The following is a 24,573-nucleotide window of genomic DNA, read 5'->3' on the forward strand; positions in this document are numbered from 1 at the left end:
CTTTGAGTGATTCGTTAAAGCAAGATTTACCTAACATATCCACAAAATTTAAGAGCTTGAACCTCACATTTACATTGAGTGAGGTGTTGAAGGGTATTAGTTTGAGCCAGGGGGGCAAGGCACCAGGCCCTGATGGGGTACCTGTAGATGTTTTTAAAGATAATCTCACACTATGGGCTCCCCTATTAACTAGATTTTTTAACGCTGCGTGTAAGCTAAGTCTCCCTAACACCTGGTATGAATCAATAATAGTACCAATCTTTAAAAAGGGCGATAGTGAAAGCTGTAAATGCTATCGCCCTATATCCCTACTCGATTCTACCATCAAAATTGTGGGCAGGGTTATTCTTGAAAGGTTGCAGGTGTGGGCAGACGAGCACAAAATTATCAGCGACTTGCAATATGGGTTTAGGGAAGGGGTCGGGACTGTTGACCAAGGACTCAACTTATTCATCCTATTGGAAAAATATACCAAGGCTAAGGGCGGGAAAATGTTTTTAACTTTCGTAGATTTAACTTCCGCCTTTGACTGTGTTACACACAGCAAATTATGGTTAATTTTAACACGATTGGGAGTTGAGGATAATATTATTTGTTTCCTAAGAGAGTTGTACAATGGGGCCAGGGCTACAGTTAGATTCGGTCTAAAGGGAGAATGCACCAGAATGTTTAATATTGCTAGGGGAGAACGACAAGGATGCGTCCTTGCTCCATTCTTATTTACAATCTACATCAATGGGCTTGAGGATGTCTTGCTGAGGGACTGCACAGATATGCCATCGGCAATAAAACGCCATATCCCGGCCTTAATTTATGCCGATGATGCCGTTCTGATGGCAAGGACCCCTGTTGCAATGCAAACTATGATTACTTCCTTTTCCACTTTCATGACTAGTTTGGACCTGAGGGTGAACTGTACAAAAACTTATTCCATGAATTGTGGCACCAAAACTAAACAGAGGAAAAAAGTTATGTTCATAGAGTCTAAGCCATTAGAACATATTCCTACTTTCCCCTATTTAGGAATTATGTTTGAATGCTCAGGTCAGTGGAATGCTGCAGTTAAGGGAAGAAACATGCAATTCACTAAGTCCATAATGGCCCTTAAACTTTTTAGTAAAAAGATGGGTAAGAAACCATTGAAAGAGTTATTGTGTATTTACAAATCCAGTTGTGTGGCCGTGGCAACTTATGGTGCAGGAATTTGGGGTTACTCAAATGTAGCTAGTATTCAGCTAACAGAGAATAGTTTTTTGAAATTTCTTTTAGCTACCCCAGACGGCACATCCACTTTTAACGTCCATGCTGAGCTTGGAATGTTATATATTGAGGACCTCATTAAAATTCAACCTGTCCTCCTGTGGTATAGGGTTTGGACTACAATTGAGTGTCATCTGAATCGCCTCATATTGAGGGATACCCTAAATCTGGAGAATGTGCACCGAATAAAATGGCTGAAGTATATTAAAAGCTTCTGCAGCCACATTAACCACCCGGAATTTTATGATGATCCTGAGTCTATGGCAACGATCTCTAGGAAGGAACTGAAAAGGTTATGTATTATGTACCTAGAGAAGTTAAGAGAACGAACGGAACTGACAAAGAAAATTGTGATGTCCCATCAATTGATTTTAATATCGCAGGATATCCAACCATACTTAACCCTGCGGTTGACGGAACATGAAAAGTTCCTGCTGATACGTTTTAGACTTGGGTTTCTTTTTAGGTCTGTGAGTTTTCCTGTAAAGAATGATTGGTCAGCTGGAATTATTAAATGCCCCTGTGATAACATTTCCTCCCAATCGGACATTCATATTTTATTCTTTTGTAACTATTATGTTATACCTAGGGAAAGGTGGATTAAGCCAATCATAAAATATATGAATCTTAGACAATGCCGACCTGCCTTTTTGATTATACGAAAACTTGAGGATATATTCACGGTCGCCTCGGTTTCTGTATTTCTAAGAAATGTTTTCCATTTAAGAAAATCGATACTGTTTTAAATGTATTTTAGAGCCCATGTGCCTTTTAACACTCATTTTATTTCATCACTATTGACTCGAAATTATCTGAAGTATGAAATGCTCAAACTTGAAATTTGAATTTTGGATTATGAAATGTGATATAATATGTCTTTTTATGTACTTTTATGGTTATCATTGTTTTATAACCGAATAAAGTCTTAATGAATGAATGAATGAATGATATGCTTGTCTCATTTTTTGTCCAGGCAGGCGCTGTTCGATCTAGCCAGGCCAGGTAGACAGAGAAAAGCGGCTGGAGTAGAGTTCTTTGTTCGTCCCAATTTCTGTCCCACTACTGTGGAAAAAAGATGGCAACTACGGCAGCTAATCAAGCCATTTCAGGATAAGGATGCACAAGTATTTCTTCTAAGTCCAGCTAAGTTGAAAATAATATATAAAGAGAAAACGAGATTTTTTACATCTGAGCTGAAAGCAAAAGAGTATCTACAAGAAATCAAGCCCTAGGGAAAATAAAACACAAAAGTGAGGGAAACTCCGGCAGGAGTAATGTTTGTAATTACTTTAGATTTTTGTAGATTTATGCTGATCCGCATGCTAGTGATTTCTTTTTTTTTCTTCTTTTTCTTATACGTTTTTTATTAGTGTTTGCTATATTTTTGTGCTAGGGGTTTTATGCACTCAAGGGTACACGGGGGTACAGGGATTGGTACGAGGCTCTCCATCCCTGTAGACCGTTGGGCTATAAGCCTCTTTGTTGGGGAGGATATGGGGGCCTCCATTGATAGATGAGGTAGAAGTGGGGAGGAGGGGTGGTGCTCCGGTGTAGGGAGGAGGGTGGCCACAAAGGGGGGTGGGGTTGGGAGGGTAAAAATTATTTTAAAAAAGCCAGCAGTAATTACAGGACTCATGAAGGAAAGAGAGATGATGTTAAGAGAGACAGGAAATGATATCTACTTTCTCAAACCAAGACAAAATGTGTGGGGACTTAATGAGAGGGGGAAATGGCAAAGAGTGGCACGTGAAATAAGGAATATGTCACCCTATATAGTCTGTATCCAAGAGACACATGTCCCTTGGAACAAACACAGTAAATTGAAGGTGCTAGGTTATGAGTTGCAGGTGTGTACTACCCAAGGGACTACCATTAGAGGTGTCGCTATACTTGTGAAAAAAGGCCTTTTAAAAATCATGAAAAGTTTAGCAGATAAACATGGGCGATGGGCCATGATTGAATGCATCACATCTAATGAGAAATGTACAATATGTTCTGTATATGGCTCAAATCATGATGAAACGCAAGTCATTGAATATTTGAATACAGAATTGGCCAACTGGGCAACCCCTCTAATATTTATGGGGGATTTTATTATCCAATTGGGAGAAATGACTCAAGGGTTGGGGGGAGATAAATACTTTGGCAAGAAACCTAAGGTATAAAAAGCCTTACAGCAGCTTCTTGATGAACATGGCCTAGTCGATGTATGGCCCAGGTTAAAACACCCAGAACCAGGGTACATGCACTATTCCTGCCCCCATCAAAAGTTAACTATATCAGATTATTTTTTTGTAACAAAAACGTAAAGATGCACACATACAGATCTTTCCTCGAATAACCTCGGACCACAACCCTGTCCTGTTGAAACTTGTAATGCATGGCTTAATACGACCCAGAAGTACATTTTCCTTTGACAGGAAGTTACTACTTAATGAAGAATTTATTAGTCATGTACGAAAATGGGTAACACAATCTCTGGCTATAAATCATAACTCTACTAAGTATGGTATAGTCAGGGATGCAATGAAAACAGGACTTAGGGGTGAGATATTAAGCTTTGGACTACATGTACAGAAACAACTTAGACAGCACCAAATGGTGCTAGATGAGGAACTACGTCATTCCGAGTGCAGTTTGGTAGAAGTATTACAGGGAAAGCTAGATATTGCACAGGCACAAACAGAGGTGGTATCATGCAAAGCTAGGATAAATGAGGAATGGGCCAAAGATATTTCAAAGAAATATCATCTTTTTAAGAGAGAGTGTTATGAATTTGGGGAGGCAACAGGTAGATGCCTTGCGAAAAAGATCAGATGTAAAGAGGTGAAAAACTCTATTGCGGCAATTGAGGATTCAGCAGGGATCATAGTAAAAACATCGGAGGGGGTTCTAGAGGTATCCAGGGTTTTCTATGAGGGACTGTACTCAGAAGACTGTGACACTCAAAGAGGAGGGGAAGATTTATATAGGGATCCTCATAGGAAAATAGTGAATGAAGAAGACCAGAGAATGTTAGAGGAGCCTATTTCAATGCAAGAGCTTATAGACGCTATAGGCTCACTAGCTCCAGGGAAAGCTGCTGGCCCCGATAGGCTTCCATTAGAACTATATAAACTTCTATTACCAGAAATACAATCAGACATGCTAGCTGTTTTTTGGGAAGCACAAGAGGCCCCTGCATCCTGGGATGAAGCTAGGATCATCATTTTTCTTAAAAGAGATAAACCTCCCACACTTCCAGGGTCATTCAGACTGATATTGCTTATAAATTGCAATGGGAAAATCTATGCAAAGGTATTAGCATCACGACTCTCTCGTGTGATTACACCCTTAGTCTCGGTCCATCAACACAGATTCATACCAGGTAGAGGCACGGTCAACCATATAAGTAGAGTTACGACAATGCTGGATATCGGCAACACACGTAAATTGCCATGTGGGATGATACTATTGGACACAGAAAAAGCGTTTGACAGTGTCTCCTGGAAAATTTTATGGGCAACAATGAGGTGGTATGGTTTTGGGGCAGGCTTTATTCAGGCAATTAAAACAATGTACAGATCACTAAACGTGCGAGTTTGTGCGTTAGGGTTAGAATCGAACCCTGTATCCATATCAAGAGGCACCCGGCAGGGTTGCCCCTGCTCTCCCCTGCTATTCACGCTATACATTAACCCGTTCTTAAACCTATTGGAACAAAGGCTAAACATACCACTACTAGGCCCTAGGCAAGAACGGGTTAAAATATTTGCATACGCAGATAATATAGCGATAGTTTCACCGGATCCTGCCACTACATTGGTAGAGACTGAACAACTTGCATCAATTTATGGGAGGAGCTCTGGGTACAAACTAAACATAGCGAAGACACAGCTTATATGTACTGATCAAGCACATTTTATTGACCCAAGAGTGATGGAGGAGGCAACATATTTGGGAGTGCGCTTGAATGAATGCCTTGACTCGATGGTCATGTCTAATTGGAAGCCTCTGCTATGCAAGATAAAAAAGGAATTGGATAGGATGGAAGGTCTTCACTTATCAATGCCGGGAAGGTGCAATGTTCTAAAAATTAACATATTACCAAAGATTCTTTATTTTTTTAGGGCAGTCCCACTTGAAATTACAAGAAAGCAGATTCAGAGACTGCAGTAGTTTTCTGTGGGCACAGGGAAAACCTTGTCGAGCGTGGAAATTTATGACCCTTCCGCGTGAATGAGGAGGCTGGGCAGTTCCTAACTTCCAGTTTTATTACTGGGCTTGCCTACTGCAGTATGTGGGAATTTTACTACTTGGGGCAAATGAGGAAAACATAGACGACACTCCTCATATTTTTCAGCTATTACTGGGCTCTACAGCAGAGAGAACTTTCTTTAATATCCTCGAGCCCAGTTACTATAAAAAAACTCGATTTAAGGTGCTTCAGGCCGCCCATAAGGCCTGGCTTCAGATTAGGTGACATCTGAAGATCGGCAGGATTAATTAGTACACCCCTATGGATGCCACAGCTTTATTGCCAGCTATTTTCTTGGATGGCATCATGAACAGATGGAGAAGCAAAGGAATTTTGATTTTAGGAAACCTAGTAGACAGTAGTGGTACTAGGGCATATACTTCATTAATGGCTAATTATGATCTTCCCAAAGCAGATTTTTTCAAAAATTTACAGATTCAGGACTATCTAAGTTAAAGAGGGGACGCCTCACGCCTAGCACGGAAAAATAATCTACTAGAAGTTGTGAAGGGCCAGGGGAAAATTGGTAAAATATGTCAAGCACTTATGGAAATACAAAAGGATGATGTGGAGGCAACAAATGTTAAATGGAATGCCAGGCTGTCTGCAGAGCGCAATATTTTACAAGAATATATTACATTAGCTGACAAACTTCTAATATCTTCCAACCTAAAAACACAGCAGTGTAAAACTATGTTTAATTTGTATTATACACTGGCGAAGATTGGACGTTGGGGTGATAAATGAGGATAAATGTACCCAGTGCGGGAAGGATCAGGCAGATATAGTTCACATGTTTGCCACATACCCAGATCTTAAATCATTGATTAATAGGATGCAGATTTTTCTAACGGAAGCGACAGGGGTGCAGATTGAGATAACCCCAACAGTTATGTTGCTGGGGTTGGTAGAGGATGATATGTCTGCACAGGGAATGTATACAATCAGATATCTAATATATATTGCTGTCGCTGTGGCAAAATTATGTATAGCCTCACTGTGGAACCAGAAGGAACCCCTTACATTTGAGATGTGGAGAGGAAGGCTATTTTCTATATGCAAACTAGAAACTAACCTATTTGCTATCAAAGGGTTACAGAAGCAAAGACAGGGCATTAAAATCTGGGGGGCCTTAACTGAATTTATAGTTGTACAAATAATGGGGTGACCCAGTATCCCTCAGAACCTGGGCAGTAAGTTATAAGGTAAACAGTGGTTCCGTTGGGTGAAAGAATTGCTTTACACATTAAGCATAGTCAAGCGTTATTCAGATAATATGCGATATTCTGCTGTAAGCAACACACCAAACAGTTCGTATGCAAATCAAATTCTTTATATATAAATTGCGTCATTCATATATATATATGCATCAATATTTTATGGAAAGCCGTCAAGCAACAGTGTAATAATAAAAAGTGACACAGTGAAAAGTAAGTGCTCAGTGACAATGTGCGTGATATGTACAATAGTTTAAAATCTAGAGAAATTTTGAAAATGGCCAGCGGATTAAATAGTTATAGTAAAGCTGCGTGATGGAAAAGTTCCTTTTGGCGCAGGTTCTATGTACTGGTCCAAAGAATAGTCGACGTTTCAACCCTTGTGCTGCGCTAATGTAAGGTCAGTACGGGTCTTCATCAGGACAAAAGGCAAGCAGTGACGGCCTTGTTGCGATTGAGATTCAAAAAGTTAACAGGGCCCTTTGTGGAGATGCCGATCCGGTAAGATCTGGAAGGACTTCAAACGGATGATTACGTTGTGGGGGCCTCAGTGGTATATCCAATGAACCACAAGTCAGGTATCAGTCGGTGCTTGTCAATGATATCTCTTTCAATATGGAATGCCGTCTCTATTCACGGTGCTTCTAATTTGATCACACTATATATATGAATGACGCAATTTATATATAAAGAATTTGATTTGCATACGAACTGTTTGGTGTGTTGCTTACAGCAGAATATCGCATATTATCTGAATAACGCTTGACTATGCTTAATGTGTAAAGCAATTCTTAACTGAATTTATGACACCTGCAATATAAGATCATATGTTGATTCCGCTTTTCGGAAGGATCCTAATCTGCCTGGTTGTTAAAGTCTCATGCTCCCCCTGTAAATGTATTTGTAGGCTACTGGCAAACCACTATTTATTTTCTTTAGTCTATCCTTTCGATACTTGCTTATCGGTACCTAGAGTTTAATTAATGTGCAAGGGGCTTAAACTCCAAGGTAGGATCCTATATATGTATATATGTTTATTATTTCAGATTGTACAAATGTTATGTTTCTCGCATGTCCTCCCACTTGACGATCTCTCTCTTGAGTTTTTCTGTCTTATGTTTGCTATATTTTGATGCTTTCTGTAATTGTCTACTGGCTTAATAAAAAAATTAAAAACCATAGGTTTCAGGGGTGTTATAGTTAGCTGGACTTTTCACTCGTACAAAACCATTGAAATTCCCCTGTTATAGTTAGTTTAGCTAACTATAACTCACGCACCCGCAATGCACTGCTGATGACGTCACATATTACATCACTCATGACATGGACAGTGACATCACTCATGACATCACTGATGACATCTCAAATGACATCACTGATGACATCACTGATGACATCATCCGGTGAATGTGTTTTTTCTGAAAATTACATATGTTTTATATATGTATATCTCAAGGTCGATGGAAGAATAAATGGGTATATAAGTGTCTAAATGGATGATTGTATAACTGACTGATTAAGTGTATCTTAGTGAATACATGGCTTAGTGAGTAATGTTTAAATATGTAAATATCTGTATCAGTCTCTCACTTTGTGTATAAGTGGCTGCATGGGTTGGTGAGTAGCTACATGAGTGTCTATATAGGTTATTAGTTAGTTTTTTGAGTATCGGTATGAGTGTCTGAATGTCTGTATGGTTCGGTGGGAGGTATTACGTAGTGCATAGGTGCATGAATGAGTGACTCACTGTTCGTATGTGTTGAAGACAGCATGTGTGCAGGACTGTATGGGTGGATGAGTGTGCGCATGGGTGTGTTAATGAGTGAATGACTGTCTCAATAGTGTCTTTATGAGTAACTACACATGTTTTAAACTAGTATATGTGACTATTGGTGTATATAAGTGAGTATATGTGAGAGTGAGAGATTGAAAGAGTACCTATATGAATAAGTATGTGTTTCTATAAGTGATTGTTTAAAAGACTAAGTATGTATAAGTTTCTGTAGAAGTAAGTGTGGTGGTGTGTGTATAACTATATATGCAAGTAAATGGATGTTTGATTCTTTATTAGCATGAGTGACTATGTGTGTGAGTAACTCTATGGATGAGTGGCGTTGTGTAACAGGATGTATAGGTGTATGAGTACATATGATGAGTGAGTACATGTATGAGTGACTCTATAGGACTGTTGGTGAATGAGTGGATGTGTATGTGGATCTTAGAATTACTGAATAGGTTGTTGTAACTGGTATTGGTATATCCATTGTTTTGAACATTTTAGTTTCTGTTTTTGAATGTGTGTATCAAAGGTTATATTAGGGGGAGAGGAGGTCTGCCACTCTATCACAATGATGATGTCATCAGTGATGTCATTTGAGATGTCATCAGTGATGTCATGAGTGATGTCACTGACCATGTCATGAGTGATGTAATATGTGACGTCATCAGCAATGCATTGCGGGCACGCGAGTTATAGTTAGCTGAACTAACTATAACGGGGGAATTTCAATGGTTTTGTACGAGTGAAAAGTCCAGCTAACTATAACGCCCCTGAAACCTATGGTTTTATCAGTGAATTTCTAAGGTTTTTTACATGCTAATTCCTAACTATAACATGCCTGAAACCTATGGTTTTTTCAGTGAATTTCAAAGGTTTTTTAAATGCTCATTTCTAACTATGCCTACAGAGATAGGACATGTGAAGAAAGAAGAAAAAACGCACAGAAAGAAAAAAAAGAAATGCAGAAAGAAGCAACATAAGTCCTCAAAGACGAAGAAAAGTGCAGGAAAAAGAACAAACAGAAGAGCAGAAAGAAGCCTTGTTGCAAAATCCTCCTGTACCCTCAACTTTTTCAGACGGATACTGGTGGTAACTGAGTCTGACTAACCAGTCCTAGAGCCAGTGCTATGTTAAATGACACTCAGAATACAGTGAAAATACCTACATACACCAGGGAACACTATGCATTGGGGTTCCCGTGTGATTGGCATGACCTCCTCTGTAAGCCCCTAGTATATAATAGGGCAGGGGATTAAAACTACCTCTTAAAACGCGCCACAGGGCGTGTTTCCACACGTCACCTCAGGCCCCGTCGCCTCCCTTCCCTACTGTGTAAACACGCCCTGTGGCCGTTTTAAGTTGGGAGATTAAGTCCCCTTGAATCCTGAGGGTCCCTAGGGTCCAACTAGACCACTAGGTACCTCCAGTAAGCACCACAGAGCTGCGTTGCAGAGAGATGTAAAATGGGGCATGGCCTAGACCACCTCTCTGCAACGCAGCGCAGTGGCGCTTACTGAAAGACCCTGGTGGGCTAGTTGGCCCCCAGGGTCCCTCAGGATTGAAGGGGAATTATTTCCCCAACTTAAAACGCGCCATAGGGCGTGTTTGCACACGTCACCTTAGGCCCCGTCCCCTCCCTTCCCCACTGTGTAAACACGCCCTGTGGCCATTTTTTAAGTTGGGAGATTAAGTCCCCATGAATCCTGAGGGTCCCTAGGGGCAAAATAGCCCACTAGGTACCTCCAGTAAGCACCACAGAGCTGTGTTGCATAGAGGTGTAAAAAGGGGCGTGGCCTCAGAACACCTGTCTGCAACGCAGCTCCCTGGCGCATACTGGAGATACCTGTTGGGCTAGTTGGCCCTCAGGGATCCTCAGTATTGAAGGGGAATTAATTCCCCAACTTACAACTGGCCAGGGGGTGCGTTTGCGGAGTGCTGCAAGGAGGGGGCGTGGCCTCTGGTGTGATGCCGGCATTTTATTTATTTTATTTTTTTAAGAAGGAGGGCTGTGTGGCCCCCCTTCTTTTTCTAATTTATGGGCCCTGGGGACCCCATCCCCCAGGGCCTGCACCCTAATTTTTTTTGTTGAAAAAAATAAATTTGGCTCTCCCAAGACCTTAATCGGCCCCGGAGACCCCAACCCCCGGGTCATGGCCTTTTTAAAAAAAAATCTTTAGGCGGGGGGCTGCGTTGCCCCCCTCCTCAGCCCAATTATGGCCCCGGGGACCCCATCCCCGGGGCCGGCCTTTGTTTTTTATTATTTTGAAAAAATATATATTTATAGAAACACCTAGGACATGCTGGACAAACCGTATGTACCTATCACCATGACGATTTGCGTGATATTAATTAAAAGGCGACTAGGCATACAATGAATCCACGTGGAATGTATTTACACCACTAGTGAAGCTCTGACGTGTCTGACACTCTAATGTGCCTAATCCCGGCATCCCCGCCGGTGGGTACTTCCCAAGTAGACACCCTTGTCATTTATTTATACAAACATGGATAGCTATTGACGGGCACATTTAATACACACGCACACCAAGCCATTTAAAGGGGATTCGACAAAAATTCAACCAAACTATGCAAGAAACCCCCCTCACGGTTAATTAAACACCGCCGGATGTGTAACATTTTTAATTTTACTCTCTGGAAAGGAGACGAACCTCACTTGAGAGTCACAGCGTGCTCCTGGCTGAGCCCAATGCTGTGTTACACCCACCAGTGCCCGCCGAGTGCCACACACCTCTGTGTTGTATTCCACCAGCTAGTGCGTATGCTATGACACTCTCTAGCCCATGTGCACTGTAACACCACCCCGTGAATATCTCATGCCACACTTGCCTTTGCACGGGTTATATTGCCCCATCTAACGTGCCTTCCTCGATGCCTATCTTATAACGCACAGCGCTATGGCATACATATTACAATCTGGGATCCATATCTTTGTCACAGTGCATATGCAACATTACACTCCCCAGCACATATTTTATATTACAACTTTAGAGACTAGTTAGGTTACACAACACTGTCCTGTGCATATTACACTCCAAGGAGCATATCGCTAGCATACGCTAGTGCCTGTGCTATCTCGCACACTCCAATGAATCTGTCATTGCGCACAATGTATTGCATATTATATTTCACGCCCCGGTTCATCTTATATCACACATTTTGGTGCATAGTTTATACCATATACTATATCTAGTTTTCATTTTCAATCGTGCTCTCAGGACTATGTTCTATATAACACTGCATCCACCTACCCTTTTCACGGGCATTACATTTTGCGATGGGGGGTGGAGGGTCAGGGGGTGTTTCTGCCAAGTGAGCCCGGAGCCACAGTCACAAACGTCCTCTTCTTCCTGAATAAAAGTGAGATGATGCTGCATACTTGTTCGTATTTTAAGTAGTTCTCACAGACACACATTTTAAAACCAATAAAGTTCCTAATACCCACCTTCTCTGAACAGTTAGCGTGCTGCCCCATCCACCTCCTCCCTATCCTCTGTTGTCTGAATCCATGAACTAGCCTCCTCCCTCCTGCCATGCATGGTCTGATGTGCTGCCACTGCCCTCCATTTAGCAAGATGTACCAGTCCACTCCTCCTGCCCTCCATTGCCCAATTCTATGGCCCATCATTGACCTCTTGCTTAGCCTCTGTGCTTAGCTTGCTGCCCCTATTCTCCTCCCCCCTGCCCTCCGATGTCTTTGTGCATGCCCCTGCTCCATCCTTTTTGCCCACCATGTACCATGGACCTGCCACTCCTATCTACTCTGAGTGTTCTGTTGAGCTGCCACTCCCCTCCCACCTGCCTAGCATTTTCAGATGACTGTAACCTGTCCCTGCTACCTCCACCCTGCCTGCCCACATGCCCTACTCCTATCCCCTTCCTCCTATCCTCCATGTTACATTTTACTGCCACACCCTTCTACCCTCCCTGGTCTGTTGTGCTGCAACTGCTCCTCCTGCCTGCTCCGCGTGGTCTGTTGTGAGGCCCCTTCCCCTGAACTCTCTTGTCTGTGCCCTGGTCCTGACCCTCTCTTCTATCCTCCATGGTCTTTTGTGCATGCCCCTGCACCCTCCTTCTTGCCCATCATGGCCATTGTGCTGCCACTAACCCTCTCGCTTGCCATGCCTGGTCTTCTGTGCTGCCATGGCCCCTCCCACCTTCCCTGTGTGGTCTGTGTGTATGCCATCATAGTCTCACTGTTGCTCTCCATGGTGTGTCTTGTTTCTAGTGCCCATCCTACCTGACCTCCAGGGCTCCTGCCCTGCCCCCTTGCCCCCAGCCCTCTGTTTCCAAGTGCAGACCCCTATTCCCTCCCTACTGGCTTGTCGGTTCCATTGTAATGCCCCTGATCCGTCCCCCCTGCCCTTTATGGTCTGTTATGCTGCAGATTTCTCTCCTGTCTGTCCATTATGGTCAGCTAGCTACCATTGCCTCTTTTCCCTCTGTTCTCTGTTGTCCATGTGCATGGTCCTGTCCCCTCCCTATTGCTTTCTATGGATTGTTGTGCTGCACTCCCGTCCTGCATGCTCTGTGTGGTGTATTGTGCTGCTGCAAACCCTGATGCCTGCCCTGTAGGGTCAGTTTGGTGCACCTCTCCATGTCCCTCCTGTCCTCTGTTATCCGAGTCCATGTCCCTACCCCAATTCCTCCTGCCTACCATGATCCAATGTACCATACTTGCGAACATTTTGAACTTGGTAAGAGGGAGATTTTGAAAAAAAATAGGGGTATTCATTTTCCCCTTTGAGGTACATTGAAAAAGAGGAGATTGTAGACAGGAGACAGATCAAATAAAGCCCATTTGAGCTTAAAAACATTGGCCGAAATGGGTCTGTTGGCATGTATGGTTGTACTACCACTGCCTCTCCCTTCTGCCCACAATGGTCTATTATATTGCCACAGCCTCTCTTGCCAGTCCTGTATTGTGGGTTTGTTGCCCCTGCCCCCCTTTCCACTGCCCTCCATAGTCTGTTGTGCTGCCACTGCCCTTCCTGCCTGCCCAGTGTGGTTAAATTGTTGCCTCTGCATTCTCCTACCTGCCTTCAATTTTCAGAGGCCGTGCCCCTGGCCTCTGCCTCTCAACAGTATCCCAATGAACAACTAGATTGCTAACATTCTATATTTATTACAAAAGTGTGGAACGCCTGACGTCATCTTGATGTAATCAAAACTGTAATACCTAGAGCATTTCCTTTAGAAATTACATATATGAGAGGGTCTTATTTGCATCAAAATTATGGTTAGTGCTCTAAAAAACTAAAATGAGGACATATTTTCTGAGTTTTCAAATAGCGACAAAGAACTTTTAAATTATTTGTAATCTTTATGTTTTTTTATCCAGTTGACCACTTGAATAAATGTTGCACCTAGGGGAGAGGATGTGGTGTTACTTCCAGAGCTGCAGACTTTGCAACTGGGGAACCAGGTTGGAGTTTCTGCTTCAGCTCAACATTCTGTGATTCTGGTCAAATCACTTAATCTCCCCATGTCTACAACGAAAATGAATTTGATCTTGTGTGATGTAACCAATGCTCATGTAAAGCACTCCAATACCTGACAAGTCTGCACTATATAAAACTGCAAATACACAAAAAATAAGTGTTTTGCACACTTCTGTCATTGGGCTACATGTGGGCTACATCTGGGTGATATTTGGGCTACATTTGGGCTCTTTTGTCTCTGGTGGCCATCTTGGGAGATTTATTTGTTAAAAAGGGTCCTAATTTCCTCATTTACTGCAGTCTCCTCAGTAGGAAATACTTTCAGTGTTTTACTTTGGTTCCATCAAGAAGGCATTCAGATGTGTCACATATTTGCCATAAATTCTGAATGTTAGCACTCTAGTTGCTCATTAGATCACTGTAGTAAAGCTACTGCTCACCAGGGAAGTCTGCTGCTGGTATCCAAAGTGCATGTTTCAGTCTGCATGTCAGAATTTTTTTTATGAAATAGAAGAGGATTTGAGAAGCACTAATAATTGCTATGGCAAAATGAACCCCCTCATCTTGTTCCTTTGTAAATTAAATGTTTTAAGTGTTACCACTTTAGTCCAAACAAGATGGCTTCAGGTGTGCCATACTTTTGTTATTAGTAAGACTGTTAGCGCTCTAGTTGTTCTTTGGAACACTCTGGGAAGCTGCAGTAGAACACAAAGTAATCTACTGACAGTCTCTGCCCTTGTTGGATGTACATGTTTTACTGAGAATGTCAGAATTCATTCTCACATGACAGAGAAAGATAATGTGAATTTACAGAAAATATGCTCTCAGTTTAGCTTATAGATCACCTTCCGAACCTCTGTGGGAAATGCATGAGAAAATAGTTTTCTCTCAAACATTATTCATGATATCACAGCAGAAGGCTTTTTCACATGGTAAAATCACCTTAGAACACACCACAATTCCTAAAATGAGTATGATACCATCAACAAATGATTTATAATGTAACTAAAGTCTTAAAACCTTCTATTAACTGGAATGCTTATTAATGAGGTGCTATCATGTATATTGGTCCCAAGATGGGTGCCAACACTTCTTGGATGAAGTACTGACAGCCAATCAGATCTCACGATGAGATGTGTGGTTAGGCTCCGCCCAGATATATCTATATTTTTAACTCTAATTTTCTCAGGAACTACTAAACGGATTTACACCATTTAAGAAAAAGACACAAGTCTGAATTTAGGACTACCTCTTTGCCAAATTTGGTGTAATTCCGTTCAGCAGTTCGGGCTGTAGCTGCGTCAACAGGTCCTATGGGAAAATGCATGGGCAAAACGCGTTTTAGGACCCCCCTTTTTTCTCGGGCCCGGCTTGACGAATCACCGTGAAATTTTCAGATTAGGAGCGGACCAGAGCTGGCCAAAAGTTTGGAAAATTTCGTGACTGCCAGTAGGTAATATATATATATATATATATGTATGTATGTATATATATATAGATATATATATATATATATATTATCTACTGGCGGTCGCCAGTAGATAGTTATAGTTAGGACCGTGTTTCCATAGGAAATCCTCAATATTCTATTTTGAATAACTTTGGCGCCGGTTGACGAAACCTCGCGAAATTTTCAAAATAGGTGGGGCGCTCCGCTCCGCTCGTACCCTAAAAGTCTCGGGGAGATTCATCAAGGGGGGCTGAGAAAAAAGGGGAGTCCCAAAATGCGTTTTCCCCATGCATTTTTCCATAGGGACCTTTAGTCCAAGGTACAGCCCGAACGGCTGAACAGAATTATTTGAAATTTGGGAAAGAGAAAGTCCTCAGGTCAGGGATGTGGCTTTTGAATATCTGGAGTCAATCTGTTCAGTAGTTCCTGAGAAAATTGCAGTTAAAAGTACATACATATCTATAGCCGCGCACCGTACGCGTACCGTACGCGCACGCTGCCGTGCGCGAGCGTAATTCTGTTTGGTGGTTACATGACAGTAAACATTCCAGTCGGTCGAAATCAGGAAGTGTCGGCCGCCATTTTGTGTGTCTCGCGCTGAAAAACAAAGGTGAAGAACGTGAAAAGGGGGCAAGGTAGAGAGTTGCAGACCCCCTAGCCTTTGTCAGGGGGTCCAAGAAGGACCCAGAAGTGTGAAAAATATATATATTCTTTTTTTTAAATCGCGGGGTATGCGTACTGTGCGCGTATGGTACGCGTACCGTGGTAAAAAAAATAAAAAAAAATAGTATTAAAAATCAAAATTAAATGTTTAGATGTTAGGTGGCTCTAAAAAGAGCCATTGTGTTTATGAAGTGTTTTTTGGTACCTACAAGTAAGTGCCGATGCAGAGTCTAAAGTTCAAGAGGAAGACTCTGTTCCCTTCATCACTGAAGGGTACACCGTCTCCTCTATAAATGTCTTGCATGTTGTAACGCAAGTTGCTGTGGTATATAGAACACATACCATAGTCTCTGAGGAAAGCAGAAACAGACTTATTGACGTGCTTTCTTGCTTTGTAAATCTGCGGACAAAATTGGTTGGACCAGTTCCACTTTTGCCTTTGGCATATATTAGAATATACAAAGGCAGTTTGTGGAAAAAGTGACATCAATTGCACAAAGGTGTCCTTAACAAGTATTTCCAGACCTACCCCAGTTAAAGTGCCTAGGTCATTTCCACCACAGTGCACAATAATAAGGTTAGGCTGTGGGAGATGTAGAAAGGTTTTCACCAAAGGCATTCATTGGTGCCACTTTAACCCTCTCTGACCAATCCATTTAATGTCTACATTTGGCAAAGCAAGGTCTTTCACAATACCTCTTTTTTCTGCAAACTTTTCACTCCAGAAGACATATCTATGACATACAATCCACACTGTGAACATCTTTCAAGGAGATCTGGATGCACTCAGAAGGTGTCTTTCAGTAGAATGGCAATATGAAAGATAGTTGTAAAATGGAGGCTAACATACTTTAAAAAAAAAAAAAAAAGAACTGATTGGCTGATTCAAACCATTTTACAGTTAAAACTAGGCTGTATGTGTAGATTTTTACAAGCATGTTTTGTATTGGCTCAGAAAAATGTGTACCCACAGAACATTACTTTGGATTTGCTGTTAGGTTTGAAAAGTCAAGCACTCTTGCTCTAAGGATTAGAAACATTGTGTGTTGAACTTATGACCTCTCTGCTCACACCAGTGTTCCATGACCTGTTGCTATGGTAGCAGGCAGAAGTCATGTTGGGGGAAGGGATCATTTGGAAAGGGTTGACATTTGCAACCAATAGAAATGTGTGTTTCCATTTGAAAAAAATGTGGGAAGCACTGTGATTTGGAGTTAACATGTATATGTGTGAAAAAAGAGAGGGAAATATTGCCATTAACTGGTTCTGGTGAGAGGAGAGAGGTGTACAGCTCAGAGATTGTTGCTGTGATAATCTGGTGTTTGAATGACACATTTCTTTCTGAACTAACTACTTTTAAAGGTGAGTTATGAATTTGAGAGGGAATGTATGTGGTGCATTTTGATATAAATAATAGAAATGTGATTCTTCTTTTAAAGTTGTTTTTCACATTTTGTGTTTTGGGAGATATTTAACTGTCTTGAACTTGTAAGATATTATTGAGTATGTCTTCACCATAAGTTAAGGTGTACTGGTATCACCCAGGAATACTGTTTTCTGCCTAGAATCACACCATGAGACAGTGTGCACACAGGAATTGTTATCAGAGATTTAATTCATGTTGCTCTTGCTCTGTTAGCCTTGCACTTGCAGGAAAGGGGCAGTTTGTTTTCTTGAACTGTGATGGTTAGCATTCAGCAGAAATCACTTTCTCACAAATGAGAGGCAAATGCTAACACATTTGAAATTAACATGGAACATTTTCCTTCCACTTTTAAAGTTGTGTTTTATATTTTAAGATAAGGAAGATATCTAAGTGCCTTGAACTAAGATATTGTGGAGTATGTCTTCTCTAGAAGTTAAGGTGTACTGGTATCACCCAGGAATACTGTTTTCTGCCTAGAATCACACTATGAGTCTGTGTGCACAAAGGAATTGTTGTCAGAGAATTAATTTGTGTTGGTCTGGTTCTGTAAGAATGGCATTCGTAGGAAAGGCGCAGCTTGTTTTTTAGAACTGTGATGGTTTGTATTCAGCATAAAAAAGCTGTTTGGGCATGTGCTCTTTTCTGTTTCTGAAAAATAAAATGAAAATGTGTCAGACTGTTAGAGTAATTATCACTTGCTCTAAGTGTGCTTTCAAATTGCAAATCAAATTTCGTTTTCTTCCTAGAATCACACCATGAGTCTGTGTGCACACAGGAATTGTTGTCAGAGATTCAATTTGTGTTACTCTGGTTCTTTTAGAATTGTATTCATAGGAAAGGGGAAGCTTGTTTTCTTGAACTGTGATGGCTAGCATTGAGCTCAAATTAATATGTCACAAATGAGAGGGCAATGCAAACACATTTGAAATCAACATGGTAGATTGTCTTTCCACTCCTGCAATGGGTAATGTAGTTTGTACATGTTCAAAAGTCCTATTAACCCTTACCACACATGTAGTGTTACATACATGTCTCCAATGTGTATGCAGTTGTGCAAGCGTCCATGCAGATCTCTTTTGCACCTGATAGTAGACAGTCTACAGAAGCACAATCTTAGCAGAGAGCAAGCTGTTTCTCATGTACAGTCATGCTTACTATTCAGCGCTGTGTGGTGTTTCAGATAGCAGTGAGTAACGCTAATACATTGAACATCACCAAGGCTCATTTCCTTTGCTAGAGTGTAGTACGCCATTCAGGTTGCACATGTTCATGGTCTCAAAAAGCTGTTTGGGCAAGTGCTCTTTTCTGTTTCTGAAAAATATAATGAAAATGTGTCAGACTGTTAGAGTAATTATCACTTGCTCTACCACAGTAGTAAGTGTGCTTTCAAATTGCAAATCAAATTTCGTTTTCTGCCTAGAATCACACCATGAGTCTGTGCGCACACAGGAATTGTTGTCAGAGATTCAATTCGTGTTACTCTGGTTCTTTTAGAATTGCATTCGTAGGAAAGGGGAAGCTTGTTTTCTTGAACTGTGATGGCTAGCATTGAGCCCACGTTAATATGTCACAAATGAGAGGGCTATGCAAACACATTTGAAATCAACATGGTAGATTTTCCTTCCACTCCTGCAATGGGTCATGTCGTTTGTAGGCCTGGGCGAAGCACTACGCTACGCTCGCGTAGTTTGCGAAGTTCGCGCTACTTCGCACTACGCGAACTGCACGTAGCACAGTGCGAACACGCGTAGCGTAGTGTTGCGTAGTGCTGCGGTCATTTTTTGCTTGCTCGCGGTCCTCAACGTCAAGTTGGCGACCGCGAGCAAGCAAAATGACATCCTGGCGAGACTTTTTCCTTGTTCGCGATCGCGAGCATGGAAAATAAACCTCCCGGCAAGATTCCCAACGCGAGTAGGTCAGGTTTCTCATTGCGAGGGGTCGCGTATGCTCGCGACCGCTCGCGATGAGAAACTACCAGTTCGCGTTGAGAAAGCTGCCGCTCGAGTAAAAATCTACTCGAGCAGCAGAAAACTACAGCTCGCACTGTGCAAGATGCCATTTTCAATGATTGCACAGTGCCGGTTGCTTGTCCGCACTGTGCAATCATTGAAAACAACATCTTGCACAGTGCGAACATGTTACTACGCAGTTCGTGAAGTGCTACGCGTAGCTCGAGTAGTGCGAACTTCACTTTGGGTAGCTTCGCGAAGTGCTACTTCGCGAACCACGCCCACCCTTAGTCGTTTGTACATGTTCAAAAGTCCTATTAACCCTTACCACACATGTAGTGTTACATACATGTCTCCAATGTTTATGCAGTTGTGCAAGCGTCCATGCAGATCTCTTTTGCACCTGACAGTAGACAGTCTCCAGAAGCACAATCTTAGCAGAGAGCAAGCTGTTTCTCATGTACAGTCATGCTTACTATTCAGCGCTGTGTGGTGTTTCAGATAGCAGTGAGTAACGCTAATACATTGAACATCACCAAGGCTCATTTCCTTTGCTAGATTGTAGTACGCCATTCTGGTTGCACATGTTCATGGTCTCAAAAAGCTGTTTGGGAAAGTGCTCTTTTCTGTTTCTGAAAAATATAATGAGAATGTGTCAGACTGTTAGAGTAATTATCACTTGCTCTACCACAGTAGTAAGTGTACTTTCAAATTGCAAATCAAATTTCGTTGTCTGCCTAGAATCACACCATGAGTCTGTGCGCACACAGGAATTGTTGTCAGAGTTTTTATTCGTGGTACTCTGGTTCTTTTAGAATTACATTCGTAGGAAAGGGGAAGCTTTAATTCGTGTTGGTTTTATTGTGTTTTTCACTTGTAGGAAAGGGGTAGATAGTATTATAAGATTTGAAAAGCACAAAAAAATATAGTAATACATTTAAATTACACAAAGGTATTTCTTTTTTAGTTTCTTTCAGGTATTGCTGACCAACAGTGAAATAAATTAAAGATGCCTATAAAATCAAGAAAGAGAAAAGAACATAAAAGCATTTATATAGACATCTGGAGGACCCAAATTAGTTGAAGATCCTCATGTTGGAAAAAAAGAAAAAGTCTTCTGGTAAGCAAACTAAGGATTCTTTAAAAAATATCTTCAAAAAAAGAACAAATTTGAAAAATGTCCCCACTGCAAATAGTGTTTCAAGTAGAAAACAACAGGATAAAAGTGAGAAATTACAAAATGCTAATGTACAGTCAGAAGCAATAAAGATTGACTTAAAAAGAAAAATAGCATTTAAAGACATTCGTAGAAAAATGTTTCAGAGAAGAGTGATGTCCAATTTGCTAAAGGATGTGAAAAAATATAAGAAGAAAGCGAAATTTTATAAGCGAAAGCAAGATATTGAATTAATTGTAGCTAAGGCTTTAGATTTGAAAAGAAAACTATTCATTTTAATTTTGAACAGGATCCGTACATTAGATAAAATGGTCAATGTAATGAAGTCACAAAGCAAAACGAAAAGAGTAGTGAAAAGAAATAACTTTTGTAAAGTGTTTTTAGGAGAATGGATGCATAGTTCAAGTACTGAACCATTTTTTAATGAAGAGAGTTATCTTCAAAGTAATAGTCTGCTGCATGCAGTTGACACCAGAGGTCGTGCTTATGAAGTGAAAGATGGTTGTCTAATGGAAAAGGAGAAAATGGTTCCAAGAAATGAGGAAGAAGTGATAGCTGATGAGGTTATGGGGAGACGTCCTAAAGCCCCAGTGTACACTTGGAATTGTAGTAGTATTTGTACTGTACAACAGGAATCTATTGATAAATGATGTGAGTTTCTAAGAGAATATAGTAAAAAAAGTGTTAAACAGAAGATTAAGGCGCTTCAAAGACTAGATCCATGTAGAGTGAGAGAGAATACTGGTTTGCAAGGACATTCTCTGGCTTGTCTTTCTAGAAAAGTTTGCCAAAGTGTTTTTCACCATTTTAGGATGCTGGCAGTTCATCATACTGAAATGAGAAAGTTTGTGAGAAGATTGTATTTTGCTAAAAGTCCAGCACTAAAGTTAAATGAGTTGAATAGGGCTTTGTTCCTTGGATCTGTATCAGATGTATAGAAGGTTACTGATGAAATTCAGTTTTGTTACTTTGGTCCGGAACAAGAAAGTGCAGGTAATGACGCAGTTATTGAAGAAAATGTAGAAGAGATTGTAGAACCCACTGTTAGTAAAAATTTTGAAGATCAAATGACAAAATTTACTATCATCTCTAATGAAAGACCAAATATTACTTGTATTTGTTGCCGGAGAAGCCATTATAAAACTCAAACAAGGAATGTTGATCTCTATAAAAAAAAGTGAAAATGAAGATAATTATAAGTGGAAGGATTTTGCAACATATATATTTCTGGAAAATAGTTTTGATTTGGGTGAAGATCAGCGTATTTGTAAATACTGTTATAACAAGTTAGAAGAAAATAGAATGCCAGCCAGAGCTGTACATAATAATTTAGAATTGGTTGATATTCCTGCAGAACTTTCTGATTTAAATACGTATGAGTCTATACTCATTCAATGTGTCCATCCGTTTCAGACCATAGTGCGTTTGGAGCCAAAAACAGGTAATTTACCTCCTTCGGATTTACAAAGAGGTTTAAAAGGAAGAGTCGTCTATTTGCCATTGGATTTGAAAAAAAATATGGAAACTATTGATGCAGATAGATTGGAACCTGAACCATTAGTTATTTTGGTTAATGGAGTACCAACAAAGAATAAGAAAATTTGGCAGGAGCTGGTAGATGTACGAAAAGTACAAAGAGCAAATTTATATTTGAAAAGAAATAATAAATGGTATGAAACAATTTATATGGATGAAGATGAAGAAGTTTTACTACCAGACTCAGGAATACCAGCTGGGCAAATTGAAAAAGTGGATAAGTCAAAAGAAGAAAAAATTTATGAACATTTCAGCATACATCCTCTTCATTCAAAAGAAGTTATGGCAAACACTATTGATCTGTTTCAGATGAGAAAAGCACAAGGAACTCCCGTGAGTGTATGGGAGGAGAGCTTGGAAGCTCGTTGTTTTCCCCAGCTGTTTCCTACAGGAAAAGGTGGACGATATGATGAACGTCCAGTACAAATTCCTGCTTCTGAGTATCGGACTACAAGATTATATGCAGAAGATCCAAGATTTCGTCAAAGTATTCCTTATGTGTTCCATCTTTTATTTGAAAGTGACTTGTCAGCACTATCTCATGCAGTAAATCACATTTTGAAAACTGGAGTACATCTACATAATTTGTCTGCAAAGGATTTTATGAACAAAGTGCAACAGCGAGATGATCATTTGAAATCTCAATTGATTAATGTAATGGCTTGTCAGCGTGGGACAAATGAATATTGGTACCGACGCCATGGAGATTTGAAATGTATGTTACAGAATTTAGGAACTCCTACATGGTTTCTCACCCTAAGTTGTGCTGAGTACGCTTGGGATGATCTTCTGGATTTTCTATGAGAGGCAAATTCAAATATTGAAAACATCTAATACAAGACAGCAGGAGAATTGTGCTAATTGGATCCGGTTAATGTTTGCAGATATTTCAATCATAGATTTGAGGCTATGATGTCCTTCATCTGCAATAAAAAAAATCCACCTCTTGGAGAAGTTGTGGATTTATTTTGGAGAAAAGAGTACCAAGCAAGAGGTGCTCCTAATATTCATATGTTGTTGTGGATCAAGGATGCCCCAAAATTTGGAACAGATTCTGATGATGCAGTTTTAAGTTTCATCGAAGAATATGCAACATGTGCTATACCTAAAAGCACAGAAGAGAAAAACTTAAAAGAGCAAGTTTTACGTTTCCAAAGTCATCGGTGTGGAAAATACTGTCGACGAAAGTACAAGAGTAAAGAAAAATTCTACACAAAATGTCGATTTGGATTTCCACGTCTGTTCTTTCAAAAGGAAGAGTCAACAGTTTTATGTCAGCTGTGCGACATAGTATTACAAGAAAATCTCCCAAAAATACGTACAACCTAAGAAGAAAAGAAGAGTCAAAATATATAAATGACTACAACCCAGTCATTTTATCCATGTGGAATGCTAACATGGATATACAGTATGTTGCTGACAATTCTATTGCTGTTGCTCGGTATGTCACATCTTACATCACTAAATCTGAGAAAACGGAATTGAAGGAAATGTGTGAAGAGATTTCTCACGAGAAGACTGTCAGTAAGAAGCTATATAGTTTCAGTTTAAAGATGTTATCGCATCGAGAAATTGGATCCTACGAATGCTCAGATAGGTTATCATCTGCAAGTCTGTACTCCAAATCCAGAAGAATAATTTGGGTAAGTTTAGGCCTTGCAGGAATGCGAAATCGGGTACTGAAATCTGTTGGAGAAATTGAATATTTGGCAGAGAATCAACCGGAAAGTACAGATATTTTGAAATCAAACATGTTGGACACATATTACCCCAAAAGAAGTCGTCATCTTTAGAACATTTGTCTCTATGAAGTGCTGCAGAGCTACATTTTTACACGGAAAGCCACAGAAGACATCACAATGGAAAATATAAAGTCATTGGTGAGGAAGGAGGTTTGGTGAAGCAAACAAAAGGAAGTTTGATTAATCACAGGAAGCTGAGTTGCGACACTCCTGACAAAAAGGAATTTTACTACTTAGCACTTTTACAGCTGTTTAAACCATGGCGTTCAGAGGATGAATTACTTGGAGATGTTCACAGCTATGAAGATTCCTTTAATGCATGTAAAGATACGATTGAATGCAGTACTTTCACAAATTATGTGCAAATGTTAAATGAAGAAATTGAACAGGAAGCTACAATTGCAGCTGAAGTAGCTAGAGACAGTTCTCAAGACAGCCAAAGTTCTGAAACGCTCAGTCAAGATCCCCTAGGACAACCAATCGTAGAAAATGAAGCTGCAATAGCAATGACTGAAGTGGAAACAGCTATGAAACAAGCTCAGGAAGATTTAATAGACTTACCAAATTTGGAACAGCAACTGAATGAAGAACAAAAACAAATTTATGAAGAAGTCACAAGAAAAATTGATCATGGATTACTACATGAAAAGAAAGAGTGCTCATGCGCATCATTTGAA

Source organism: Triturus cristatus, chromosome 7 (genome assembly GCF_964204655.1).
Source record: "Triturus cristatus chromosome 7, aTriCri1.1, whole genome shotgun sequence".
Lineage (NCBI taxonomy): Eukaryota > Metazoa > Chordata > Amphibia > Caudata > Salamandridae > Triturus > Triturus cristatus.